Raw genomic sequence first — 8,534 nt, forward strand, 5'->3', positions numbered from 1 at the left:
TTAATGTTTCTATCTCTTTCTCTCTACCTTTCTCTCTCTGAAAACAACAAAAGTAAATAAATAAAGGATGGTCATGTTTTGAAAAATGTAAGAAACTACACAATTTACTCTTGATACAGAATTCTTTTACTTAGAAATATAATGTTAATCATCACTTTCTACCTCTTGCCCCTTGAAATAGTACAAAATATGTAACTGAGGGGTGTCCTTGATTAAGGAGATGTTCTCCAATAATATACTATGGTATTTCATTCTGTCCCTCTGTTTAAGGCTTGTAAAGAGTTCATAAACATGCGGCACTTAGAATGATGCCTGGCACTGAGTGTCTTGGTCTGCTCGAGCTGCTATAACAAACAACTAAATCTATTTCTCACAGTTCTGGAGGCTGGAAGTCTGAGATCTCACATCTAGTGAGAGCCTACTGTTTGGTTCACAGACAGCCAGTTGGAGCTCTCTGAGGTCTCTTTTATAAGGGCCCTGACCCCATTTGTGAGGGCTCCACCCTCAGCACCTAATCACCTCCCAAAGACTCCACCTCCAAATACCATGGGAATCAGGCCTCAATGCATGAATTTTGGGGAAATAAACCTTCAGGAAGGCAAGAAGGAGGATAGCAAGTAGCTCCACTGCCCACATGTTCCCAGGCCTAAATGCTCTGGAGAGAGTACACAGAGATTCTGAGCAACTGGAAATTGGTATCCTCAAAGCTCTCTGAGCCCTCTAAAATTTTTCTCCTGTCCCCAGTATCTCAGTTGACTGTTGAGTAAACGAGTTGTTTAAACACATGTGTGCACAGTTCAGTGTGTCCAGCAAGTGGCACTGCAATCCGTTTCTTCTTGGGCAAAAAATGCTTTGCAGCCAACTCAGTAGGGAGAAATCTGATTTTGGCTTAAGGAGCTAGGTTTCTCTTCTCTGCTGGATTTTTGGGGAACAGGGTCACTATGAGCGAAAACAAAGAAAGCAGTATGACCAGAGGCTGGTTGCTGGAGAAGTGATATGACATATTCTGAGAATTTAAGGAGTATACCGTAAGCATTATGAAAGTTACTATTGTTTACAGATCCACTTATAAAACACTAGATCATGCTTCCAATTACCATGGTGTTCAGTCCCCATCACCAGTTACAGAGCTTGGTCTCCAGAATCTGAGGCAGCTCTGCTTAACTGAGCTTAACTCAACACCCAGACCACAGGCCCACCCTTTACCCTGGAAAACTAAGAATTTTCCTGGGCTAAGTGGCCACTGTGAACAGGATGCCGATTCTCCAGAAACCCAGGTGCAGAGAAATGGCAGCTAGCCAATCAGAGAACACCAAGTAGAACAGCATTAGGAAGAAAAGGGAGATCGGGTTAGGCGGAACGAAGGCAGGTGGCCTCCTTGTTTCCTTGGCTCCAGCCTCTCTTGCCCTGCTTCCATTCCTACGGCATCAGCCACTCCACTTGTCCAACCCCCAAAACATGTATTCCTCTGACCTGCAGGACTTCATGGTCAGTAGCCTGGCATCCCATTGTTTATAACATGACCAGTGATTACCAGGGTAAGGGTGAAGGAAGGGTGGCTGTAAAGGGGCAGCATGAGGGCATTTTTGGGGTGATGGAACCCTTCTGTATATATGGTCACATGGATCTGTACATGTGCTAAAGTTCATAAACTGGTACACTGGCTCACTCAGAAGTCAATTCTACTGTATGCTAATTAAAAAATAAAATTGAAGCCTTGGCTCAATGGTTAGAGCATCAGCCCATGCACCAAAGGGTCATGGGTTTGATTCCTGGTCAAAGGCATGCACCTAGGTTGCAGGTTCAATCCCCACCCAGCCTTGGTCCAGAAGCGTGTGTGAGATAACCAATGGATATGTCTCTCTCACATCAATATTTCTCTCTATATGTCCCTCCCTCCCATTCAGTTTCTCTAAAAAATCATAGAGGAAAATATCCTCTGGTGAGGATTAACAAAAAATAAACAAATAAAATAAAATTGTAGAAGCTAATAGCAGGTAGAACTTTAGAGATGATTATCATAAACTTTAAATGATTGGCATCAGCAAGGTCCCCATTACAGCAGAATTCCTCAAAGCTCCCAATGCCAGGTGTACATTTTGTTCAGTTATACAAGTAAGATATTTGTTTTAGTCATGGGAAAACAAATAATGCAGGGACAAGACATGGATGTTTACTATTCAACTTCTAAGCAATATTGACTGGAGATTAAAAATATTAAGCACACGAGGATTGGAAGGATGACAATAAAACCATCATTATTTGTACCTAGGGAAGCAGGGAGACTAAGAAATACAGAGAAAAGAGATCACACGCCCTCCCAAGTGCAGATGTTCTGTTCCGAGGCTGACCTGAGCCAAGAAAGAGAGAATTTGTAAATGAACTCTGGAGTGCTAATGTTAAACAGGACTGGACTCTCTTCTGCCCAGAAAGAAGCTATTGTTTAGCACTGAAAGTGATTAAGCTCTGAGAGCAGCCAGAAATGTCAGCAGCCAGGAGGACTGGAAACACTGCATGTTGTGGGGGGAAAAGAACCCCCCAAAATCTGCCTCCTGGTTGCAGGTAACAACACAAGCTAGCTGGTTATGCTGATGAGATGCTCACCCCCTGATGGGACAGAGGCCACAGAGCGGCTTGGTGGGGGAGGGGGGAAGGTTGGGGGGGGGTGGAGTAAGGGGACCTGCTGTCAGACATTCACCCTGATTTCCACAGTTACATTCACACGTCCACTTCTGTCAGAGGAGCAGGAAATGCAGGCAAGCTCCCAGCTCAAAGTCAATGAAGCCAGGACCTTCCCCACCCTCTTGGGATTTGCAGCTTAAGACAGCAACTATGCCTAGACTTTTGGACAACTAAGCACTTCTTTCCCGTTAAAAGTGCAATATGTAAAAGAAAACAGGCAAGTGCATTTGGCAGAAGGGGTGAGTGAATAAGGGAAAAAGTGGCATGATTGAATGAAAGAACTTGGCTGGAAAGGGAGACAGTGTTGGAGGAAGGCAGCACGAGGGAACTAGGTGAAGAGGATGCTGAGTTCTTTGGTCTGTGCGATGAAGGGCAAGTTGGTGTTGTTGTTAGAGTTACTCCATTCCTTGTGCTGACTGGCATTTTTGTGTGTGAGGTTTTCTTCCCGAGTGATCCTGTGCCTTGGCAAGTATGCATAATACAGTTGTTATACCTTTAAGAAGACATTGTTGGCCCAAGATATGTTAGTTGTGATCAGAACCGCCATCATTGAGCTTTATAGAGAATCCATTTTGTGATGTCACAGAAGCTGCTGTGCTTCATCAGAAGGCTCTCTTTCACGAGCACCTGATATTTTCTTTTAGCTCCTGAGGTGTTCTAGCAGGGAGTCATATTTATACACCTATTTCATGGCAGCATTAGTCACAATAGCCAAAAGGTGGGTCAACCCAGGTGTCCACACATAGGACTTGCTAACAGCATATGAGGACTGAGAGGGCCAGTAAAGCACCGTTAATGCCTAAAGCACAGACAGGCTGGTGGCACTCTCCTAAAACTAAGTCAGCATAAAAGCAACCCCCGACCAAAAATTAACTGCATGTAAGACCCACAGGTTTAGTTTTCACCATGATGATTATTTAAATGCTCTTCATGAAATATCCAGGATAACATGATTTTAAGTACTTTTGAACAAATAGTTTGAGTTTTTGTGCTATCATAAGCCCTGACAATGCCCATCGAGAAATCCACTCAATATCATATGTCATCAGGGTGCTGCAAATTAAAACAAGAATGAGATATAACCACTCACCTATTAAAATGGCCAAAGCACAAAACATTGACATCAAATGCTGGCCAGGATGTGGAGCAATAAGAACTCTCCTTCATTGCTAGTGGGAATGCAAAATGGTGCAGCCACTTTGGAAAACATTTTGGCACTTTCTTACAAAACTAAGCATACTCTGACCATATGATCTAAAAATTGCATTCCTTGGTATTTAACCAAAGGAGTTATGTCCACACAAAAATCTGCAAGTGGATATTTACGTAAGCTTTATTCACGATTGCCAATACTTAGAAGCAACCAAAGGGTCCCTCGGTAGGTGATGCATAAATTAACCCGCACAAGTACTTTCAGCATGGGGGTGAGAGAAAGCGGGGGTGTTTTGACACTCTGGCTTCTCATGTGCTGACATTTAATAAACCTTGGTAAGGAGAATCTAATTCCAGAGCTATCAGTATTTTTAGGATGTTTATTCGACAAAGCAGCTGCATCCACAGCATTGAGGCTTTCCGGACTTTAAGCACCTAAACCCAGGGGAGAGTTGGGGGCCTTCTCCTTTCCTAGTTGGACCCAGCACCATGTTAGGGGAGCAGTTGGGGCTGCGGACGATTTCAGGCAAGCTCCTCTCTGCAAACAGTTGCATGTCGTTTACCAAAAGGGAAATAACAAATTATGGAATGTCACCCTTTCCTAAGGGCCTCTGTGTTTCAAGGCCAAAAAGCATGATACATTTTTTTCTCCCCACGTGGTGCTTCCACGGAATAGGACTGGCTGGAGAAGCAGCCTTGTCTGTGCGCACATGCGCATGAACCCAGCTCTGTGTGAGATGTGTGCCTCCGGCAGAGGGCGCAGGGCAGAGGGACAAAGATGGGCATGAGGGTGGCTACTCCCACCTCTCCACAGGCTGGGGGACCGCCCAACAGGCAATTGTGTCTGGAGCTGAAATACAAGCAAGGAGGCCAAAAAGGTTAGAACTTTACTAAAGTTTACTCCCAAACAATGCAGTGCAAGGGTGTGAGGTGTTAAAAACTCCTGGGGCAATTCATTTTGTGCGAAGATTTCTGGCCAACCTCAACACACAGCGGAGGCGTTAGAGGAACAGCAAAGACTGTAGTGAACACCCCTATCGCATGTGTCCCATCAACACCCACTTCAAGTCACAGCTTTTTTTTTTTTTAAGTAATGTTTATTTACTTATTTATTTTTAATTTAACTTTGTATGTATTTTTTTAAATATATTTTATTGATTTTTTACAGAGAGGAGGAGAGAGGATAGAGAGCTAGAAACGTCGATGAGAGAGAAACATTGACCAGCTGCCTCTTGCACACCCCCTACCGGGGATGTGCTCGCAACCAATGTACATGCCCTTGACCGGAATCGAACCTGGGACCTTTCAGTCCGCAGACCGACGCTCTACCACTGAGCCAAACCGGTTTCGGCACGTCACAGCTTTTGAGGGCAGTATACTTCTTTCCACGCATGGTTTACTGAACCATCCCCACCATACACGTGTAGGTTACTTCCAACTCCTTGCTGTCATAAATGGTGTTATAAAGACCATTGGACAACTTGGCTCATGTTCTTAAAAAATGCTAATTCTCCTAAATCAAGGTAAACATGCATTGAACATTACCAATTGGATGATTTGGGCACTCTACGCAAGATTGCAGAAGAAGCCAGTCATTGTCCTGTTGTTGCCTGTTTTGTTTTTACTGTTCTAAGCTCCTGCCTCCTGCCCTCTTGGCACCCTGGCCTCTGGTTGTGAAGGATCCCAGAGGGAATGACACTTGGACCCCCACCCAGACTAGGAAATAACTTCTCCTTCCCCTCCAAACAAAACTCTCATTTATAAATACGACTGATCTCACTTAAGACAAATGATCAAGTAAAAGCCCATGATGGTCTCATTAAGCTTTCTCTGTGGAATGTGAGCAGAGACATTTTTTCAGTGGGGAGGGGGCTCATTTTCTTCAGGCTTACTCTCCCTCGCCCCATGACAGGGGATCAGGAACAAGCCTCCTTCTGAAAGGCCGTGCCTCTTTCCTGAGCTGTCACCACCCTGCAGATGTGGTACTCACTGCTGGGCAGGGCAACAAAGACCCTTGTAGGAAAGCTAAGCCTGAGTTAAAATCTTGTTCTTGGATGACAAACGACTGGTAACGCTGACAAATGTTTGAAACGTTCTTGGCTTGTGGCAGATTATTTCAGTCATTGATTGTGACTTGCGTACATTTCATGCTCTCACTAGAGCCGGAAATCCCAGCTTAGAGGAAGCAGAGCATCAACCTAGAAGCAGTGAGTGGGCCTCTCGCCTGCCCCTCCTACTAACATATCAGATCCAAAAGGCCATGCCCTTTTCTGTGAGGTTTTAGGTAATAACATTCACCCTGTCATCTTGGTGGGGCGATGGGAGAATGATGTGAGCTAATGTATGCAAACATATTAAGTACATACAAGCATAGGTGTGTTTGTTGTTGTCAGCCTTTGTAGAAAGAAAAATATTTTTATGAGCTTGACGTATATAGAAATGTAGCATAATCAAGCATTATCAAAGTGATTTGGTATAATCAGAGCCAGAAAACTACAGAATTGTACTCTTTCTTCCAGGAATGGCCTACAAAGCAAAATATTCATATTCTGTTCTCAGCAACAAGTTCAACTGTCAGTCTATTAGTTCAGAATCCAAAGGATATGTTCAAACATATTCGTAACCCAGTGATGTGTCTGCGTCGTTCGATGTAGCCTCAGGAAATCAGAAAGAAATATTTATGTGTTAAAAGAAAAATTGTCAAGAAAAATTCCACAGGGTGCTCAGAGTTTTCTGATCTTTCAGAGAAAAGGATAAACTGCATCTTCCTCTCATTTCTTCGGATTAGGTGCTGGGATTACAACATGAAACAAGACAGAGTCTCCAGCCTCTTGTCTAATGGAAGAAATCAATGAATAAACGGTCTAGTCTACATGCTTAATTAAAACAGATAACCCTGATCACATGGAATGTTTGCTCTGCTCTGTTGTGGTGGGTGCCAGAAAGCTGGGCGTGGGGCACAGGTTCCGGACTGGAGCACACGGTACCTTTCATCTGCTCACAGGGTGTTCCCTGTCGGGTCTACAGACCTAAATTTCCATCTCCCTCAGAGCCAGGGAAACCTGCCTTAGAGTTTTTGTGTGAATTAGGTATGATTGGAGGCATCACCACACTCAGCCATTTCTAGTAACAGGACTTCACTTTTCATAGTTTGGGTTAGGGAGTAGGGGAACATAGCTCCTGAATTTCATAGTTGGTTTTCGTTTGTTTGTTTGTTTGTTTTAAGGAGTCAAAGCCTATTCAAATCAACTTGTGAAGCCAGCACTTGGCCAGACTACTCTCCCAGCTCCACCCATGCTCTTATCCTGGCTGGGCCCCACAAGGCTCGGGCACCAACACACAGCAACTAGGGTTCCAGGAAGATGAGACCAAACTCCTGTTTCTTTGTTAAGCCAAAGATTCACATTGTGTTGTTAATGTAATGATGTTTTTGCTTATCTTTTTGCTGCTCTAGGGAAAGATGGTTTGTACCAGCTGGCCTATCAGTCACCATCCTATAAATTCCCCAAAAAAGCCCTCTTTGGACAGATAATTTTAAATATACTTTATTGATTCTTATACAGAGAGGAAGGGAGAGAGATAGAGTGTTAGAAACATCGATGAGAGAGAAACATCGACCAGCTGCCTCTTGCACACCCCCTACTGGGGATATGCCCGCAACCAAGGTACATGCCCTTGACCGGAATCGAACCCGGGACCTTTCAGTCCCCAAGCCGACGGTCTATCCATTGAGCCAAACCGGTCCCAGCTGGACAGATGATTTTAAAAGACTCACCCCCCTCACTCACCCCTGTGAGCTCCTCCCCCAGAAAAAAGGCTTGATGAGCTGGGCTCTGGTGGACTGCAGCCCCACCGCCTCTCATGGCTTCCTGCAGTGTGCAACCCGCATAGCAGGAGGTCATGCACAGGTCCTGCCTCCCAGGGCGTTGCTTTCAGCTCCAGAGAGGACCATGATTTCTGAACAAAAACAATGCTGAATGCTCTAAAGCTCTCTTCAATGTGGGCTTATCATTTTCTTCTGAATACTTTTTTTTTTTTTTTTAATGCCAAAGAGCCCTATCTGGTTGGGCTCAGTGGATAGAGCATCAGCCTTCGGACCAAAGGGTCCTGGTTTTAATTCCAGTCAAGGGCACGTGCCAGTGTTGCAGGCTCGGTCCTCAGGGTGGGGTGAGCAGGAGGCAGCTGATCAATGATTCTCTCTTATCAATGATGTTTCTATCTCTCTTTATACCTCTCCCTTCCTCTCTGAAATCAATAAAATTATTTTTTTAAATGCCGAAAGAAGTGTGATTATTAACGTATTTTTAAAACTTACATGAGTAACGCTCACTTTGCAAATCCTGACTTTGATTTCAAGTTCTGCTTTCCCCGTTTTTATTCTTAGGTTTGAAACCATAAATGTTTTTACACTCCTTTATCTCATCCTCCTTCCTATTTGTGCCCCTCCGCCCATAACATTTTGGAGAAAGGGAATCAATCACCTTTACACCATCGAGTCAGGCTTTGAAAGCAGTGTCTGTCCTAAGATTGCCCTCTGTGCTCACAACCATTTTGAAGCGAGATGACCAAGTTTGCACAGCGCCTAGAACAATATTCCCGCGGGATGCTTGGGGTTGGGGTTGGGTGTGCCCTGGGAGTGGGCGGGCTGGTCAAAGGGAATATTCAAGGTGTACCCAGAGTGCTCCTTGTTAATGCGGTGT

Source organism: Pipistrellus kuhlii, unplaced genomic scaffold (assembly GCF_014108245.1).
Source record: "Pipistrellus kuhlii isolate mPipKuh1 unplaced genomic scaffold, mPipKuh1.p scaffold_m20_p_6, whole genome shotgun sequence".
Classification (NCBI taxonomy): Eukaryota; Metazoa; Chordata; class Mammalia; order Chiroptera; family Vespertilionidae; genus Pipistrellus; species Pipistrellus kuhlii.